The 19,829-nt window shown below is 58.4% G+C and overlaps 1 long non-coding RNA gene across 1 annotated transcript; it reads left to right on the top strand.

Moving 5' to 3' along the window:
• Positions 1 to 9,677: 9,677 nt before the first annotated feature.
• LOC125754504 (uncharacterized) lies at positions 9,678 to 14,218 on the top strand. The gene is made up of 4 exons (XR_007408895.1): positions 9,678 to 11,210; positions 11,337 to 11,384; positions 12,881 to 12,978; positions 13,253 to 14,218. It is a non-coding gene; the product is annotated as an uncharacterized LOC125754504 (long non-coding RNA).
• The last annotated feature ends 5,611 nt before the right edge of the window (positions 14,219 to 19,829 follow it).

Here is a 19,829-nt window from a genome sequence, read left to right as displayed (position 1 = left end):
CCCCCGCAGCCCGGGCCCCCGGTCGCCAACCCCTCGCCCGGCGGGCACTCGGCGGCTGGCGGGCGGCGCGGGCCCCGGAGGCTCGGGCGGGGGCGCGCCGGGGGCGTCGAGGGCCCCGCGGTGGCCGGGGCGGGGGGCGGGCCGGCTCCCCCCGCGCCCCCCTCCCCCGCCCGCCGGGCGCCCGGCCGGATGGGCTGCACCGTGAGCCTGGTGTGCTGCGAGGCGCTGGAGCCCGGGCCCCCCTGCGGCCCCCAGCCCCCGGGGAGCCCCCCGGCCCCGGCCGAGCGCCGGGAGCCCGGGGCCTCCGTCCGCGCCGAGAGCGGGCGGCCGCCGCTTCAGGTAGGGCGCCGCGGGGCGGCGGGGGGCGGGAGGCGGTGGCGGGCAGAGCCGGCTCACCTGAGACAGGTAGGGAGCCGGAGCCGGAGCCGGAGCCGGAGCCGGGAGCCGGGAGCCGCGCCGGGAAGCCGGCAGCCCGCAGCGGGGAGGGGCGGCCCGCGAGCTGGGCCTGGGCCGAGGCCGGTCCTGGGCCTCTGGTGGCCTTGGGAGGAGGCGCCCGTGGGACGCGACTCTTGGAAGGGCAAGCGGTTCAGGTGAGGTGTAGGAGCCGCCCAGGTAGGGCCCGAGTGCTGCGGTGGAGGGGCGCCGAAAGAACGTACCTCCCCCGAGCTGGTCCGGAGTTGACGGTGTGTCCCAGGGTAGCCGACGCCTTGTCACCCGCCTCTGTAGGCAGGACGGAGGGGGCCCTCTGAACCCGGGAAGGCCCAACCAGAGCAAGGACTGACCTGCAGGTGATGTGGGCAGCTGGCCCCTCCCCCCATTCTCTGCCTCCAGTGGGTCTTGCAGGTGGGCAGCTGACCCAGAGGGTCGGGGAGGCAGGTGCTTGTTCCGGATGAGGTGTCTGTCGCGGAACCACTAGGCCTGGCATAGGTGTGGGCACTAGGTTTCTCCAAGGAGGAAGAGGAGGACAAGGAGACATTTGGGGTCACTAGGGGCTAGATAATCTTGCTCTGGGCTACCTGCTTAATCCCAACCTACCTCCCTGTTTGGGAAGTGGGACGGATGCAGCCTCCTCAGGTTTGTTTGCTGTGCAGGGTTTGGGTTATAATGCTGTTGTCTTACGTGCCTCCACCTGGGGCACTCCGTGTTTGGGCAACTCAAAATGTACCCTAAGGCCGCATCGCATCCCCGCCCTTCTTCCCGTCACTGGGGCAGCCAGGAAGCCTGGTGTGTGTGTGTGTGTGTGTGTGTGTGTGTGTGTGTGCATGCTGGTGACCCCTCTGCCTCCCTTGACCAAGGCAGGATGACATTCCTGGTTATACCCCACATTGCCAGGGCTCCATTTACTGGGCTCTCGGTCCTTCCCAACTCCCTAGCGCTGCTCATCACTGCGCTGGTTGATCATGGTGACAGACAGGCGTGGTGGGGCATAGCTGCCGCCCTAGCCCTTCTAGGGGGTGGTGGCCCATGTGTGATGCTGATGGGAGCCTGAGCCTAGCCTAGTGGGGTAGGGTGAGGCCTCGGGGTGTTAGCTGGGCATCCCATATTATTGCTTCTCGGCCCTTGCAAAGGAGCAGAGGATCTGGAGAGTGAGAGTGACATCGCACAACCCCCCGATGGTCAGGCCCTTCCAGAGGTCATCAGGGCTTCTCTGCCTCAGAGCCTCATGAACACTCCTCTGCCCTTGAAGGTTTCAGGCAGAAGTGAGTTCACAGTGTCCTTCCCTTATCTGTTCCTATCTCAATGCCTTCCTTTTTTTTTTTTTTTAAGGTTTATTTATTTATGAGAGACACCGACTGAGAGAGAGAGGCAGAGACATAGGCAGAGGGAGAAGCAGGCTCCTCGCGGGGAGCCTGATGGTGGCACTCGATCCCAGATCCCGGGATCACGACCTGAGCCGAAGGCAGGCGCCAACCACTGAGCGACCCAGGTGTCCATATCTCAGACCCTTCTTGACTTTACTTTCTCTGTCTCCCTACCTTCCGCGCTCAGGATGCAGGCAACTGTGGGGCAGATGCCAGGTGGGCCACGTGAGGGTGGGTGGGGACAGGGGCTTCGAGGGAGGAAGAAGCCGGGGGCAGTGGAGGTGGGTGATCAAGGAGAAGGGAGAAGGAGGAGGAGAGGAGTGAGAGCGTGGGTGTGTGACACCACAGGGACAGGGATGGGAACAAGTGTCTGTCTGCATTCGGATGAGCTGGTTTCTGCGTGGCCTCTTGAGAGCGCCTGGCGCTCGCCTATGACTCACCCCCTCCTTCATCTGCAAGATGAAGCTCCATCCCAGTCCCAGCCCTCACCCACTGCTCCCCTGGCCCTGGCTCCAAGGGGGGGGGATGCTGTTGCTGGCTGCTGTCTCCCCTCGCCGGGTCCCCCTCCCCTCATTTATACTGCAGCTCTCAGGAGACCAGGTGACCCAGGAGACAACAGCCAGGCCGCCTAGTATTTCACTAGAGGAGGCGTTTACCACGTTCCTGTGGCGGATAAACATCTCTTGAGCTCTCAGCTCCCCTCAGGAGTCAGGGCTTAGAAGTTGCTCAGGCATCTGGGCTCCTAGCCAGGGCACTCCCATCAGCAGGCCTGCCACTGACATGCCACCATTGCTGCCATTGACCACGTTCCCTGGTCCTCCTCCAATACATATGCTAAGCTTCTCCCCTTGGGCCACAGGCTCTACACCTCCACCCACAGCTCTCCTTCTCTCCGCCCTGGGCAGCCCCCTCCCACCCAGGCCACATTGCCCCCATCTCAGTCCCCCTGCGTGCTGGCCCCAAGTCACTCCCCTAAGCAGGCTGTCCTCTGCTCAGACCACACTGCCCTCTTCTCTCTGGCGGCCTGCTTTGTCCTTCCGGGCTCTGTGGCCCACACTACTCTCCTCCTCCGTCTGGAATTTGTGGCCTGCTCCTCCTCTTTGCTTTGGGGAGGCCTGCCCACTTTGGTTGCCAGGTCTCAGAGCCCTGGATTTTTGGAGGTTGGAGGTGTGGGCCCTTCACCCCTTAGGTGGCCTCCTCAGGGTCCCCTGATTGCCTGATGTTCTGAGCTCTCCTTTGGCTGCACATGTCAGCCTGCCAGGCTCAGGAGAAGGGAAGGTGGGGTTTGGCATCCCTCCTGAGCATTCCCGCCAAGCCTTCTCTGACCTGGGTGCCAAGGGGCCTGGAGGGCATCTCCAGGTGCCAGCCTCGCCTCCTCGCTTTCTGCCGTATCCCAAGACAAGTGGGTGCTTGTCAGATGGTGGCAGGAGCAGAGAGGAGGAGACTCTGGGTTGCTTCCGCCTCCTCTCTCGAAAAACCAGCCCCTCAGGTCAGTTGGTCTGGCTTCTGTCCAGTTGCCTAGAGCCCTGTTGAGTTTAGGAGTTCCCCAGAAGGCCAGATCCTGCAGCCTCCCCTGGGTTCCTATTGTGGGGTCCTACACCCCTGATGAAAGTTCTTTAATTCCCTCCACTATGAGTTTGAGTACTTCCTCTTTCTCTCTAGTTATGTATAATCGTAGACCATCAGAGCCAAAAAGGATCTTGGTTAGTGGTTTTGAACCTTTTGAGGTCACAGATCCCTTTAAGAATCTGGTGAAAGCTATGGATTTTCTTGCTAGGAAAATGTGCGTGGGCATGTGTACACACACACACACACACACACACACGTCATATACCCCTTCAAGCCCACCTATGGGCCCCATATGTCACAAATGAGCACACTGCAGCCCAGAGAGGAGACATGTGATGCCCACAGCCACAAAACAAGTGAGTGTCAGAGTCAGGACCGCAACCCAGGTGTCTTGACCCTCGATAAATGGAAGTTTTTTTTTTTCCCAGAGGCCACTCTGCCTTCCCCAAAGGCTGCCTGCAATGGCCTGGCCGTTCATTTGTTCAATAAGAATTTTTTTTGAGGACGAGGTGGGGAATTTGGGGATATTTATTACCTTAGCCTTTAATTGAGTTTTTCATTGTAGGTTAATGTATTTTTACAAATTTATTTTTATTGAGCTACATTTGACATTCCACATTGTGTAAGGTTAAGGTGTACTGTGAGGCCCTGTGATACATTTGTATGTTGCATCAATATGATATATTTATATGCCGCCATATGATTACCACTGTAGCCTCAGCTAACACTTCATTATCGTTCTTTTTTTTTTTTTTTTTTGTAGTGGGAACAATTAAGATTTAGTCTCTTAGGCGACAAGTATTTTTGAGCACCTGATCTGAGCCAGGCATTGAGCTAGGAGCTGGAGATAGAGCAGAAAAAGCAGACAGCTCTCGTTCTTGCCTTCAGAGGTGGTGTCAATCCAGCAGGACAGAGCACAAATGAATAGTTGCAAGAATAAATGCATTAATGGAAACAGTGCCATGGGAGAGAAGTGAGGGTGTAATGGAAGCCAGTGGAGGGATCAGATTTAGACTGGGAAGGTGGAGGAAGTGGTATTTAATTAAGCAGGAAGACCAAGTGCAAGCAGAAGGGAGGGAAGAGAAGCATCCTAGATGGTGGGAACAGCATGCTTGAAGGTCCTCAGGTGAAGAGGTGTGAGCCCTTTTAGGATTTGACGGAGGCTTTCTCTGGCTGCTCCTGGCTCCCCATGAACCCTCCCATCCATGCAGTGTGGATGTGGATTGGGAAGGGTGGGAGGGGCCTGCCTGGGGTAGGCAGTTACAGTCATCCAGGTGAGAGATGGTAGTGATTTAGGTTAGAGAATTGGTTGGCCATGGGGAGGGCTTAGGGAGTGAGGCTGAGCCTGATTCAGGTGGAGAAAGGACAAGGCCGAGAGGTGGAGATGGGCTGGAGATGGGCAGGGAAGAAGCAGAGGTGTGTGTGAACCTGACTCCTCATCTTCCAAGACTGGCAGCTGATAAGGCTTCATCAGGCACTGCTCCATTTCAGTTTAGTATTTTATAAATATGAAGTGTTTCCTAAATACAGAGAAGCACACAGACTTTTCCCAAACTGGACACACTGGGCATTAATTCCCCTGGGAGGGTTCTTCGGTCTCCCAACTTCTAACCACATGTATTTTTCTGTTGTAGAGTTTCTTTTTTTTTTTTTTAAAGATTTTATTTATTAATCATGAAAGACACAGAGAGAGAGGCAGAGACACAGGCAGAGGGAGAAGAGGCTCCATGCAGGGAGCTCGATGTGGGACTCGATCCCGGGGACCCGGGATCACGCTCTGAACCAAAGGCAGACGCTCAACCGCTGAGCCACCCAGGCGTCCCATGTTATAGAGCTTCTTATAGACGGAGCCCATCGCGTGGGTTGTTTTGTGCCTGATTTCTTTTGCTCAACATTATGGTTGTGGATTTTATCCGTTGTCTTGCGCTTGCTTGTAGATGGCTCCTTCTCATTGCTGGCCAGTGTTCCACCATGTGAAGATACACAATTTACTTATCAGTTCTGCTATTGATAGGCATTTGGGTTGTTTCCAGGTTGGGGCTATTGGGAATAGTTCTTCTATGAACAGTTTTGTGCCAGTCTTTTGGTTCTGATTTCCGTTGGGTAGATTCATCCCTCTGTTTCGATGGGTGCCTCTGGAAGACCCCAGCATCTCAAGAATCAGAGGCAGCATTCTATAAAGGGAGCACTTCAGGCATTTGGGGGGGATGAGAGACAATTTGGGGAAGGGGAGAAGATTCTCTGGCTTCCTAGTACGTCCCTTTGCAGTGACTCTTCTCATCTTTCCCTCCCTCTCAAGGTGGGGCTCAGTGTAGGAGGGGAAGGGGGAAGAAGCTCTAGAGACTTGCACTGGAGTCGGGGTGGCTGGGAGTCAGCTGACCACGGCTCTCAGACTTACCTACTCCCTAGGGGCAGGTCTGGGTCCCTGGTGGATCAGGAGAGTGTGAAGCTATGGATGGGGCTGTGCCCTCCGACTTTCCCTCCTTCCCCAAAGGGCAGGAAGCCAGCCACTGCCTCCCTGTTTGATGTATGAACTTGCCAAGGGCCCCTGGCACCGGGACAGAGCGTGGTGCCAAGGGCAGGCAAGCTACGGCAGCCCCTGGAGGGGCAGGGGCCTGTGGGTGGGAAGCAGAGGGTGCCATCTGCAAAGAAGCCAAGCGGTGGGGAGTAAAGGGAGCGCAGACAATGTCTAGGGTTCGGTCCCCTTGCTGATTATGCCAGCTTTGGCCTCTAAGTTGACTCTACCCACCAGAGCCCGGGTACTTTGGACCAGCCCCTCCCTCTTCCAGCCCGAGGAGTCCTCACGCCCAGAGCAGAGGCTGGATCTCTGAAGCCCACCCCAGGGATAGGGGATGAGGGACCTCAACTTTAGTTCTCTTTCTGATCAAGGACGTGAGAGAGTCGGGGTGCTTCTGGTGATACTGCTTCACAAGTCTGTCTCCCTAGTGAGTCTGAGAGCCAGTGTTTTTAGATCAGAGCTCAGTTTTTGAGAATCTGGTGTCCTAGGTACCTAGCCGAGGATGGATGGGCTCCATCCTCCGACGGAAGGATGGCTGCTGTGAGCTTGGGGCAGGTAGAGGCCCCACAAGGCAGGAGAGCCCAGGGTGAGGGCCAGGCACAGGGGATGGCCGTGGGCAGGTGTGGCTGCTGCTGGGTGGGGCTGTCCTGCTTGGGAAGCTGACATGGGCGTGGGGATGGGAGGGGAGTGAGGATGAGACCGCAGGGGTCCAGCTCAGCCCTAGTTGGAGGTCCACTGACCGAGGCCTTTTGCAGGTTTGGAGAGAGTGGAGGGGAGTAAGACTGTGATCCGCAGGGGCCAGCAGTGGGTGGCAGTCACTGGGAGGCCCAGGGAGTTGTCCTGTGGCCTCAGGGTGAGTAGCTCCTCTTGACATGCCTGCCAGCGCCTGCTTCTCAGGGACTTCTCAGCGTCCCCATCAAACCCCACCTCAGCCTGCTCCTCCTGCCACAGCTGAAGCCCAGGAGTTAAGAATGGCCTGGTGTGTCCTTAGGCCCGGCCCGATCCTCGAAGCCTTCTGTCAAATGTTCCATGGACCCTGGGGCCATGTGTCATGTGCTTTTGCCCCTGGTAGAAGCTTCTCGATTCTCCTTTGTCTGTTCCCCTCTCAGCTCATCTGCCTTTCCACCCATCTGCTCCTCCCTTTTGACCTGCCCACCCATTATCCCTGTGCCCACCACCACCTTCCCTCCCTCCCACTCACCTGCCCTCTGCCAAGTCCTGAGCACACACACTAGTCTTCCCTGTTCAGAGGCCTAAATTGGGGGCGAGGGGGAGGGAGGAGAAGCCCAAACACATCATCTGGAGACAAGGTGCAGGAAGCCTGTATAAGCTGTCCCCTGGTTCAAGAGCAGGGGGTGGCCTACTTTGCCTGGGGCAGTCTGGAAAGCCCTCCCAGAGGAGGTGACATTTTGACCTGGGTTCTACACGGTGAGTAGGAGTTCACTGACACAGGGCCGGGGCGGGAGAGCCCAGGGGTCTGAAGGTGTGTGGTACCCTCAGGGCAATGGAAGATAGGGTGGGAAGGGAGAGGCTGGATCAGAAGCTGGAAAAGAGGTGGGTCAGTGTGGGTAGGGCCTTGAATGCCAAGCTAAAGAGTTTGGACCTCAGACTTCTGTGGGTCATAGAAAGCCCCCGGAAGTTTGTGTGTGGGGAGGGGATGGAGTCTGCATCTTAGACTATCCCTGGCACAGGGTGGGGGGTGGATGATGGGCAGGTGTGGGGTGCCTGGAGCCAGTGACGGATCTTTCTCATGTGGCTGCACCGCATGGGGATGTGCGAATGCACGTGTGCGTGTGTACGGGGGTCCCTTGGAAGCTGGTTCCCCTTTTTCGCCCCAGACTTCACTTCTCCCAACACTCTCCTCCCCCAACAGCTCAGCCGGGAGCACTGTGGCCTGGCAGGCCAGGAGTTAAGCTGGGAACTCACCTGGAGGACACACAGCGGGCTCTCCGCCATGTCCCTTTGGCTCAGGTTTACCTGCTGCCCAGCCCAGAGAGCACTCCCACGGAGGCCGGGCAGGGGACAGGCCTGGCTTTGTCGGGACCCTGGGACCCTGCCCGCTAGGCCTGTTGGCTCTGCCCTGGAAGGGATGGAGGACGAGGAATGGCGGAGGCGGGGAGGGATGGAGATTGCAGGGACTGGGTGCTGCCAGGAGTCCCTTGGCTGACACCTCTGGCACACCCTAGTCACATGCCTGGCGGAGGGGGGGCCTCGGATGGCAAGACGTGGGCGGGGCTGGAAAGCGCTCCAGGGCCACCTTCTCCTTCCTCTTCTGCTCCCTGTGGTCCCAGAGCTCGCTGGTCCTTGGCCTGGGGCGGCGAGGCGCACCCCCCCCCCCCTTGTGGGATCAGGACTTTCCCGAGGAGGCCACAGCTGGCTCTCCTCCTAGTGTCCCCTGGCTGTCACCTGGGCCTTCTTTCTCTCTCTCAATTTCCACTCGATTTTCTCTGCGTCCTTGTCTTGCCCACTCCTCAGGGGTTTCAATTCCCTTTTCTATCTTTTTTCTTTCCCCGGAGGCAGAAAGCAGGAGGGCTGGCCTGTCTCTCAAAGAGGAGGGAGTGAGGGGTAGTGGTTACACAGTGGACTTTGGGATTTAAACTGTTGTCACCCTTGGCTTTGCCACTTCGGGGCTGTGCATCGCCGAGCGCATTACGTAACCTCTCTGTGCCTCGCTGCCCTTCAAAGGGCAGAACAGTGGGGGGCATATCGATAGCATTTAAAGAAGGGTAGCTATTGTGGTTGGTGTTGTTATGGTTACTGAGCAGTTGTATTAGTCCGGGTCCTCCAAGAAACAAGATGGGATTAAATGTGTAAAGATTTTATTAGGGGAGATGCCGGAGTGAAAGAAGGAGCCAGGGTAGGCTGGGAGGGCCTTCCGCTGGCCCTGTGCGTCTGACCCTGAGTGGAGGGGAGGCAGAGGCGGAGGGGCCCGGGCTGCACAGAAGCCTCCTAGACCTCTGTGTGCTCCGGAGCAAAGCCAGCAGGGAATCCATGAACCAAAGTTGGCCCGGAGCCTGTGTCTGCTAGGATCAAGGCTGCTTGAGAGCTGCCCCTGCGCTCTGGCAATGGGGGGCCCCTTCCGAGGCCTGGCCTCAGCGAGCACAGCGGTGGTTCCAAGGCGCACAGCTGCGGCCTTGGCCAGTCCTGGTCTGGTCAGCAGGAGGTCTCAAGGGTGCGTTCTTGTGGCTGCCAGGAGGCCTGGAGATCCGGGAGGAGGAGGAGGCCTTTCATCCTGGGGGTCTGGGGTGCACTGGGGGGTGGATAGGTGGAGGGGAGTGACCCCTTGATGTGGGAGGAGGCAGCAGACTGGGCCCCAGGCGGCCCTGCTCCCTTCTGGGCCTGGGCCTGCTGGGCCTGGCCTCGGGCTGACTCCTGGCTGTAGAGTTAATGTCCTGGTCGCATCAACTGGTGTGCTCCTGCCCGGGGCGGAGGGACGACCCACTTGGCCTTTGGGATTGGCCCTCTGTTCACCCCCCCCCCTTCCTCTGTGCTTGGGGTGTCTCAGTGTGGAGGGGGAAACTGAGGCATGGGTGCACCAGGCCAGTGAGAGCCTCCCCAGGGGCATCTAGGACCCTGTGTCGTGCTCTTCTCCTCTTCCACCCTGAACAGAGCCATCCATCTCGGAGTGCATCCTGGGAGGATGGGCAGCACGACGCTACCCCTGACACTACCCTTGGGCGTCCTCTGGGGCTGGCCAGAGCACGGGGCAGGGGTGCGAGAGCAGGTGCCAAGCTGCGGCACCATTAGGGGAATGAAATTGGAGCAGGAGCAAGGGCTTCTGGGCACTGAGCTGAGGCCATCTGTGGGCGGTCGGAGCAGGCCCAGCGTGGCCAGACCGCACCCCCCTCCGCCGCCCGTGGGCTCCCCACCAAGGCCGTTGCTGGCAGGCTGCAGTGAGATGTGCGAGCCACCCAGAGCCACCCAGACGGCCTCTTGAACCCCAGCCACTCAATATGCTAAGCAGGGCTAATTTATTCCTTTGCTTCTTAATGGAATTGCACAAAGCAGCAGGGGGTGAGTGAGCTGGAGGTGGCACGGGGGCCGGGTTCTCTGGGCTTCTGCATTCTGAGGCAAGACCCCTGGGCTCCCTGTGGGACTCAACACCGCCTCTTCCCAGGCCTCAGGCCTCCTCCTCCCAAGCCGTGTTGTGGAGGGCGCAGGCATCAGGGGACGGGCAGCTGGATGAATCCTTGCTCACTACCACTTAGCAGGGTGCCCTGGAAATGCTACTTCACGCCTCTGAGCCTTCACTTCCTACCTGTAAAATGGGAGCACCCCCCCCCCCCCGGCTGTTATGCGGAGCCAGCCCCATGGTACACGCCAAGCCCTGGGACACAGTGGGTAGGCAGCACCGTGCCAGCCTGTCCACACTCTGTTCTTGTTGGCATCTCCTGTCTCTCTTTTGTCACCCTCTGCGGTCCTGAGTCCTAGGGTCAGCTGAGGATGGCTGTTGGGGGAGGAGGCCATTCTGGGAGCTCTGCTCTGAGGTTACAGGGACTGGGGACCGGGATGAGGCAGGGGAGCTCCTAACACTGCCCTGCTGAAACGAGGGAGTGTTTGTGGTCGAAAAGCGTGGACCCAGGGCTTGGGCTGCTCTGGTCACAGATCTGGGCTCGGCCACTGACGACTTGGTGAGCTCCGTTTCCTCATCTGGGAAATGGGAATCACAGCACCTACGTTGCAGGGTTAGCCAGGAGATTGAGGGGGCTGATGCAGGTCAAGCTCCTAGCACGTCGGAAGTAGGCCCCCAATAAACAGTAGTCTCCTTCTTCCCCGGGGAAGGAGGCTTTGAGATCATCTGGTTGACCCCTTCACTCGCTGGCCGGAAGCCTCACCTGGGCACTCCTCTCAGAAAGTAGAAAGTGGAGGTAGGAATGGGGGAGAGCCCTGGGCTTGGGGGTCTCTGACTTGTCTGGCAGGTCAGAGGTCACTCGGCAATAATGATAATAAATGCCCTCAAAAAGAGCCTCACGTGATGCTCACGACAACCCTGACCAGTGTTGTGAGCAGCCTTCGTTACCCTAGTTCACAGATGGGGAAGTTGAGGCCCTGGGGGGTGACTTGTCAACAGCCCCGCTGCTTTAGCATAGTTAGGATGCAAGCCAGGTCTTAGGGTTCCCAGCTCACTGCACGTGGCCTCTGTCCTCCTCACCCATTCTTCTGAGCGGCACGGCCCCCCCACAGGACTTGGAGGGTGTGCAGTAGGAGCAAAGGGAGAGGTTGCCCTTGTTCCCACTGGACTCCTTGGAGAAGAAGCTGTTTTCTCGCTTGAGTGGTCAGTTCTCCTGGGGACCCCGGCCTGGCCTTCAGCCCTAAAGAAGGTATCCACCCTTGTCCCAGCCAGACCCAGGCTGCATAGGGAAGGGGGAAGGAAGATGGGGTGATCTGTGGCCCCCCCACAATCTTTGGGGATAGGGTGGGGTTAAGCTTGTTGCCCCCTCACTTAGGCTGGAAGGAAGGAAGCCCAGCGACCCCTCTCTCGAAGCCTCCAGCAGGTTAGTACCTCTGACTGCCTCCTCCAGGAAGCCAGGTCTGGCCCTAGCTTTCCTCCTGAGCCCCACCCCCACCCCCTACCTCCCCCTCCCGCTGAGCTCTTCTGTGGCCTCTGTGGCTGTGAGAACCGCCCCCATTTTGCTTCCCAGACCCACTAATGGGCATATGCAGCTCTGGGGGCGCCCTTTTCCCCTCTCCCCCCATTTATCTCCCGCTCTGGGAGCCAGAGGCCCTGTGTGAAGGTCTTTGTGTGGCTTTGAGCTCCCAAGGCTGGGCAGGGGGACAAAGAGACACCCCTCTCTCCCCTCTCCATTGTCCCTTCTCTTCCCGGGTGGCTGTGCATGTGCGTGGGTGCATGTGTGTGTGTGCGTGTGCATGCACTCGTGTGCGTGCACTCACGTCCTTGCCTGAGCTTGGCGGCTTTCGTATGTAACCGGGGGCAGGGAGGAGCCTTGGAAGGAGTCAGGGATGCCGCCAGTGGTCCTGGTGCCTCTACTCCAAGGCTGAGAGGCCCTGGTGGGTGGAAGGAGACTGGGTGCTTTTGAGGAGGGCGATTGGGCCCGGGGTGTGTGGAGTGAGGACAAGACTGTCCCCAGGAGCGGGTGCTGCGCCCCCACCCCCACCTCTACCCAGCTCTCAATTCTCTTGTCGTTCTGTCTCTTTGCCAGTCTGTCTCTCCTCTCCCTGCCCTGCCCCTTGTCCATCCTCCCAGCTCACTCCATCCGTGGCTGTCCCTCATTCTTAGCCTGGCCTCTGCCTCCTTTGGCACTGCCCGCTGGCACCGGGCAGAGTAAAGCAGACCCCGTCCCTGCCCCGTGGTGCCAGTTCCAGGGAGGCCCTGTCCCCTACTGCCATCCCAGATCCCAGCCTTTCCTGGACTTTTCCAACTCAACCCTCCCTGGCCCTGGAGGGCCTCCTCCTGCCCCTCCCTCCGTCCTCAGGTGTCTCCTCTCGGGGGTGCCATTTCCGCAGCCTCAGCCCTGGCTCCCCTTTACCCTGGCCAACCTGATGCTGATGACCCCACAGTCTAGAATAACTCTGGGTGGCTGGCTGCCCGCTGGGGCCTGGCTAAAAATAGGCCCACGCTTGGGGTGTTTTCAGGGCAGTCTGGGGCAGAGGCAGGGTCCTCCCTACAGGTCCCTCATGGTCTCCTTGGGGGACACACTCTGCTGGGGCCTTGGGGCCTCCCCACCGTCCTGCTGCAGCCCGAAGCCTGGTTGGAGGGCCATGGGCCCCAGCGACACCCGGGAGGGACTTTCTGGTGCTGGTGGGTGACACGTGAGCAGAAAGACCTGAACTGAGGGCTGGGATCAATCCAGGATTCCTAGCTGGTGAGTGTCAATGGCCAGGACTTGAACCCAAGTCGAGACTCTCAGACTGGAGGTGTAGACACTCCAGCTTTAGATAGTTTTGTTGCACGAAGGTTGGGAATTCACCTTCCTAGCTCTGCCCTTCTCTTGCTTTGGACCTTGAGCAGTGACTCAACCTCTTTGCACAGGAGCTTTTCCCGCCTGTGAGATGGGCCTTCCGCCTCCTGGGGCTTCTGCTCGGTGCATCTCCGCTGGGTCAGTGGTTGGCAGAGCTGCAGGGGGACTGGTGAGCTTGTAGACAGGCCCCCAGGCCCTGGACCCTCGTCTCTTCCTGGCCGCTTGGGTCCCTCCCTGTGTCTGGGTGTCCATGTCATCTGGTCTCCAGATTGCTCCCATCGTGGACTCTGGGGACCCTGAGGGGCATGCAGAGCTTCTTGGGGCGGAGAGCCTGGCCTGCTGCCAGCCTGTGCAGAGCGGGTGAAGGGGCAGGGATGCCCCAGGGCCTAGTGAGGGCCTCAGTCTGGGCTCTGTCCTTTTTTTTTTTTTTTTTTTTTTTTAAGATTATTTATTTATAAGAGAAAGAGAGAGCATGAGCAGAGTGGAGAAGGAGAGGGAGAAGCCGACTCTCCGCGGAGCAGGGAGCCCGACTTGGGGCTCGATCCCAGGACCCCAGGATTGTGACCTGAGCTGAAGGCAGACACTTAACCACCGGAGCCACCCAGGCGCCCCTGGGCTCTGTATTTTTAAATGAGTTCCCAACAGCTTTTTGGTTTGCTGGTTTTCTGAATATTCTTTGAATGAGTGAACGAATCTGTGGCCTTCTGTTCCTGTCTCATGGATGCGCTTTCTTCTCTGGTCTCTGTCAATAACTTTATCCTCAGGTTTTCTCCCTGCGCGCCACCTGCTTCCCCCAAGTGGCTCTGCGGCTCTACTGCTTGGCTGTTAAGCTTTCCCCTGATGCCTGCAGCCTGGGGTTTTGGCTTATGTTTCAAATGGGACCCTAAGGGGTAGGTGGTTGGCTCTGAGGGTGGGAATGAGCCCACCCAGGGCTTCACTCTCGGGGACCTGGCCGGCCTGCGGCCTGCTGCATCTGGGAGCCTCCCGTCTATACCTGGGTCCCTCCTCCTCCTGGGCCTGTCGGATCCTCAGAGAAGTCTCACTTCTCTGCCTGGGGGCAGGTATGGGGCCTGACTGCCTCATACTCAGTAAACACTTAACCCTCTTTTTTCCCACCAATGCCCACATCCTCAAGCTGTGCCCGGTGGCCCCCAGGCCAGGGCCTGCTGCTCTACTCTCTCTCCAGGGACTAAGCCTCCTGCCTTCTGCTGGGGGGTCAGAGAGAGGATCTGGAAACCAAGCTCTTCTCCAAATCCTACCTGTCTTCTAGTTTAAGTTCTCCGTCACCCCCATGCCCAGAGACACCTGCCTCTGGCGATCCAGAGCCTTTGGGGGGTCCTGTGCCGGAGGGTCTGGTGGCTGCTCGGCTTGGGCTTTTTTTGCAGCCAGTTCAGGTACAGCTTTCTCGGGCTCGCAGATCCTCCTCATCCATCTGTCCTCCAGGTCCCAGAATTTTGATACTGTTGTCAAGGGTGATAATCAAAATATTTAACAAGAGATCCTGGTGACTGGGTTGGGAGGCTGGTGCAGTCCTGAGCACCCCCCCGCCCCCCGCTCCGCCGGCCAGGAAGTAGCCCCTTCAGGTCCGGGAAGGGCCAGAGCACTGGAGCAGGGGCTGGGGGGGTGTGATGGGGGCGGGGAGTGCGGTAGCTATTTATTAATGGGAACAGAAGGGTTTTGCTATTTGGGCAGGTGTAGTGCTTATGCGGTGCTGAGCGGTGCTCCACGGTTGCGTCTTCTTTTTTTTGTTTTATTTGTCCTCCTGGCTTTCTGCTTTAATTTAAAAAAATGTGTTCTTTTTCTTCTTTGCTGTTGTTTTAGAGGAGTTTCAAGAGGGAGCACTAGTAAATGTGTATATTCAGTTGGCCTATGTCACCGGAAGTATCCACTTCACAGGGCTTTGGCTGCTGTCACCTGCAGAAGGGCGGTGTTGGGGGGGCACCTGACTCAGTCGGTGGAGCGTATGACTCTTGATCTCGGGTTGTGAGTTCGAGCCCCACGTTGGATGTAGAGATTACTTAAAAATCAAAGCTTAGGAAAACAAAAGGAGCAAAGCTGGCAGGCGGAGAGGCTGTGTGACTGGTCAGGAGGGCCTGGAACACACAGCCTGTCCTGCGACCCAGACGCAGGGTCTTCCCTCTCCTCCTGTCCTAAGTATGGCCTGGAGGCCACTGATGGGACAGCGTGAAGCCAGCTTGAAGGTCAGCAGGTCAGACAACTGGAAGTACTTCCAAGCCAAGAAGGGCTGTGAAGCCAGAGAACAGGATGATCCCGGCGGGCTGTAGGGTCTCCCTTCCAGAACTTTAAGCCAAGAGGGACCCTGGTGGGCCTGAGCTGGAGGAGCTCTCTGGGGAGGCGGAGGGCTGACTGGGGTGATCCCAGGGGCACCTGCTGTCCCCTCCGATTGTTGATGAATTCATTTCCCTTTTGTGGCCTCCCTTCCTCTTTTTATCGACAGAAAACTTCCCTCCGTGGGAGGCAGGATCCTAGGGGACTAGCCCCTTGCAGAAGACGGAAGTTTGGGGTGTGAGGGGCGGAGATAGGAGGAGCTTTGGAGGCCTAGAGAGAGACCCAAGGGTGGGGAGAGCCCCATGAGGTCCTCTCTCTGGGGCCCAAGGTTGGAGGGAGAGAGGGATCACCTGCAGGGAGGTAAGGGGCTGGGGGGCTGGGGGCGTTTCTTCCCTGCAGCCCGACACCCCACACCGACACCTCATCACAGTCAAGCATAGAGAAAGAATTCTGTGTGGGGCCACCTCCATTGCATACTCTTTGCATTAGGCTTGAATATCATTTGTCAGAAAGTTCCTTTGAGCACCTGCTTTTCTCTTTCTGAGGAGTCCTCAGCTCAACTCCCTTCCATTCCTTTCTGCCCTGGTCCCCCGCTCCTTGTCTACACGGCCCCAGCCCTGGCCCTGGCCCTGCAGGATGCTCGCTTCGTCGTCCTGCGTGGGGCATGCGTGTTACCTAAGTGTGGGTATGTCGTACCTGCCTCTTCTCTTTCCAGGCCCATTTCTGGTCCTTTCGAACCAAATCCCAGCCCTTTCCTACAAGCTTTCGGGAACAATAATGGGGTCCTGGGATCAAGTCCTGCATGGGGCTCCCCACAGGGAGCCTGCTTCTCCCTCTGCCTGCCTCCCACGAATTAACAAGTAAAATATTAAAAAATAATAATAATGGGGTTCTATCAACCTTTCTCTATGAAGGCTTCCTTCCCCCCAACGTACCTAAAGTTTCTTGAAAATTCCCGCCTCCCCTGCTCCCAGCCGGTCAGCCTGTGCACCTCACACTCTGCCTCCTGGACAGAAAACAGGGAGGGGCACAACCGGTAGGAGGCACAGCCAGGTGTGAGCAGCTCAGGCCAGGCCTGGTGGAGGCAGAAGGGGGTTCTGAGGGGCTGGGGGTAGAGGTCTCTGTGGGAAGTGGTCCCGACTCCAGGCATCTGAGATGGCCACGGATGGTAGGACTGCCAGAGAAGCTGCACGGAGGGTGCTGGGCTGAGTGAGTCTGGGGATTCGGGGAGCAGGGAAGCAAGACTGGCCTATTTTCCTGCTAAGGAGAACAGGGACTTCTAATACTGAGGTTTTATGCTAAGTAATGGGACGTTGAAGACTCAACGTTACGGAGGTTTAAAGGAGAGTGGGGAAATAATGGGGTGGAAACAGGGCCCTCTCTGTCGGTGTGGCCCTGCATCGGAAGTTCTGCGTTGTCTAACTCGAGTATCTCTTGCTTCGGTCCAGACCCATTTCCTCACGTCGATCTTCAGGGTGGGTGGGAACTCAGGAGCTCACCGTTTTGCTTTTTCCTTCTGTTTTCTCTGCCCCGGAGGCTTCCCTCGAGCCCTCTTTCTTCCTGAGTTCTGGCTTCTTCTGGGCTCCTGTGCCCCCATTCTACCTCTCCTCTGGCCGGCTTCCAACATGGCCTAACAATGCTGTTTTGGCTCATCCTGCTAGGCCTCCTGGCTCCTCTTCCCCGGGTGTCCATTCCCCAGATGGTGGTGTGAACTGTGTGTTCCAGACAGGGTGCTCTTGCCGAAGGTTCTGGTGGGGAGCGTCTGTCCCGTGGAGGTGGGTGAACTTGCTTTGACAGTCGCCCCCGGGTGGCCCCTCTTGGCCCGAGGTTCTGAGATATTTGCCCAGTAGCACCCTAGGGTACCTTGATGCGTCAGGCCCGGTGCCAGGAGGCATTGTCACGTTTAATTCCATCCTGACAACTACCGTGTGAGGTTAGGGTCCTCGTCTCCATTTTACAGAAGGGGACACAGGCTCAGAAGAGGGAAGTAATCTCTCCCAGGTCACACAGCCAGTAAGTGTCAGGGTCAGGGTTAGGACCCTGGTCTCCGCTGGCTTTGAACCTGTATCCTTTCCTTCGGGGGGTGACGCTTCCCATAAGCTTTCTCCTGGCATGCTCTCGACAGCAGCGCTGAGAGACGAGAAAGGAGAGGTGGCGGTGTCCGTTCCCCAGATGACGCCAGGCTCCCGGGGGGGGGGCTGTGCCTTCTGTCCTTGGGTCTGACTCCTCACCCCTCGTGGCCTCGTGACTTGGCTCAGACATCCAGGGGCTACATCAGTAACTTCCCCTTTTCTGGTCTGCCCGGGGCCCAGGCCGGCCCTGGTCTGCCCTGAAGCTACCAGACAAGAGTGAGAATTAGAACATGCCAGAAGCCAAGCTTGAGTGGGTCACGCAGGGGGTGTGGGGCCCTTTGGGGAGCGGGAAGAGGAAGGAAGCCACATTGAACCTTTCAGGGCAGAGGAGCAAATGGAAGTCTCTAGGCCCTAGGAGGGCCTCCAGCCTTGGGAGGATGCAGGATCCAGCCTGGGGGCACCGAGGTGCCGTTCTTCCTGGCATCTGTGGAATGGTGAAGAATTTGCTTCTGGTGGGGCTTGGGTCCCCTCGGGAGCTTGTTCTGAGCCAGCTGAGGCCTCCTCCTAGTCAGGTATCAAGTGGCCTGCAGCTGGGCCCTGGTGGGAGTCCCTTGCTTCTGGAGCTTGGGCATGAGGCCATGTCACCTTGTGGTGTGCCTCAGATTCCCTGGCTGGCTGGCAGGTGGTACCTACACTCTTCTCTCCTCTTTTATGGGTTCCTGGCCTCTCCTGCCCTCACCCAGTGCCCTTCGCTGCCGCCTTTTGTGAGATGGTCACCCTCCTCCCCACCTCCTTGTCCTTGCGCTGGCCTCCTTTCTGTCTTGCTCGCCTCCTTCTCTCCACTCACCCGGGCTTTTTCTCGCTTCCCAGCTTTGACGATCTCGGCCCCAGGGCCTCTCCTGTGCTTGCTTGTCTCTCTTGGAGGCTCCGTTTCCCCCTTCTGAGTCTGACTCCTCAGCTCAGTCTTGGGGTCCACCTGGGATCTGTCTCAGTGACCCCAGAGCTCCTGGCTCCTCCCGGCCCTACTTCCTTCTCCTGCTTCCCTGGAGGACGGCAGGGCGCAGGCTGAGGACCCTGGGCTACGTGGGGAGCCTGAGAGCCCTGGGGTCCCTTTGCCCAGACTCCCTGCCATTTCCTCACTCCGTGGTCAGGGGTGCACCCAGGAGAGGAGTCCAGCGAGGGGACTGGGGGAGGGTGGGGAGGTGTGCCAGGAGTGGGACGGGAGGGAGGCTGCTGGGTGAAGAGGGTGTAGATGGGGATCTGCTTATCTGTCTGTATCTGCCTCCGTTTGCCCGTCTCTGGCTCCGGATGTCTCTAGCTGTCTGCCGGTCACTGTCACTGTCTTTGCCTTTCTCTGTGTCATCTTGCTTCTGGGACTGGGGGCCTTTAACCCAGCTCCTCTCCTCTGTGGCTCCCACGCCCACCCACCCTCCCTGACCGGTTCTGGGGCAGACCAGTCAGGGGGCTGGTTTCCCAGGAGGGGGAGGGGGCCGAGCAGGGTGGGTGGGGGTTGGTGGGGGTGGAGGTGAATGGTAATTGTATTAGCTTGTTCTGATGCAATTGGGCTTCCCAGGCTGGGCCCTCCCCTGCCCACCTCCCTCCCTCTCCCCTCTCCCCTGCCCCCCCTGCCCTCTCCATTCATCTCCCTCCCTCTCCCAGTTCCATCAGAATCAATTAGACAGTCCCTGCTTTAATCTCATGCAGGAGCCTGGGCTCAGACCCAGCTGCCCAGCTCCTGGTCTGCAGTTTCCACGTGGGGCCCTGCAACCAGCACCCCAGGGGCAGAGGGATGACCAGGATGACCTCAGGGCCCCTGTTCTTACTTTCCCACCCACAGAAGCTCTGGCCTGCCCCGGTGGGGGGAGGGACCAGGCCTCGGGCTCCCCAGTGGATCGATCCTCACCATCACTCCGGGTCTGTCCCCGCCCCTCCCCCCAAGGTCCACCGTTTATCATGTCAGCCGCTGGGTGGTGATGGAAGTTGTTTGGAAAGGGGCCCAGAGGACCCAGGATTCTCATCCAGCAGAATAAAGAGAGCTGGGGGTGGGGTGGGGATGGGGGCTTGAATAATGAGCTGCCAGCGCCTGAAGGCATTCATTGTGTGGAAGAGGGACCAAGTTGTTCCTCCCCAGGCAAGGCAGTCCAAGAGGCTACGCTTTGGAATTTGAGGGGGGTGGGTGGAGGTTAGGTATTAGGAGGAACTTCCTGCCTGTCAGGGGTCAGAGACAGGGTTAAAGGGGTGAAAGGGAGAAAGAGGACTTAGGGACTCACCTCCTTGGGATATCTATAAGAGGAGAAAAGCCCTTCCTGCCTTTCCTTTCTCCCTCCCCCTTCTCTCCCTCTCCCCTCCCCATCTGCAATGCTGTGCTATGGAAAAACAATGGGGGGGGGCCCTCCATCCAGTTCAGGCACTGCTACTTTCTAGCTGAGTGGCCCCTGGCAAGTCACTTTACTTCTCTGGGCCTCAGTTTCCTCATATGTAAATCGAGTGTTGGGAGAACGTGTTGGGCCTCTTTCAAGTTGAATTGGAATCAAGACTGGATATTGGGGAGCTGTTTCTGAATAGGAAGGAACACGGGGCCCCTAGTAGGGGCAAGTGGAGTGGAGCTGCACGAAGACCTCCCAGTCCTGGCTGCAGCAGCAGCAAGGACGCAGAACGC

The sequence above is a fragment of the Canis lupus genome, chromosome 37 (assembly GCF_003254725.2).
Source record: "Canis lupus dingo isolate Sandy chromosome 37, ASM325472v2, whole genome shotgun sequence".
Lineage (NCBI taxonomy): Eukaryota > Metazoa > Chordata > Mammalia > Carnivora > Canidae > Canis > Canis lupus.
The sequence above is the reverse complement of the archived record's forward strand: the minus strand, read 5'-3'. Positions and strand labels throughout refer to the sequence as shown.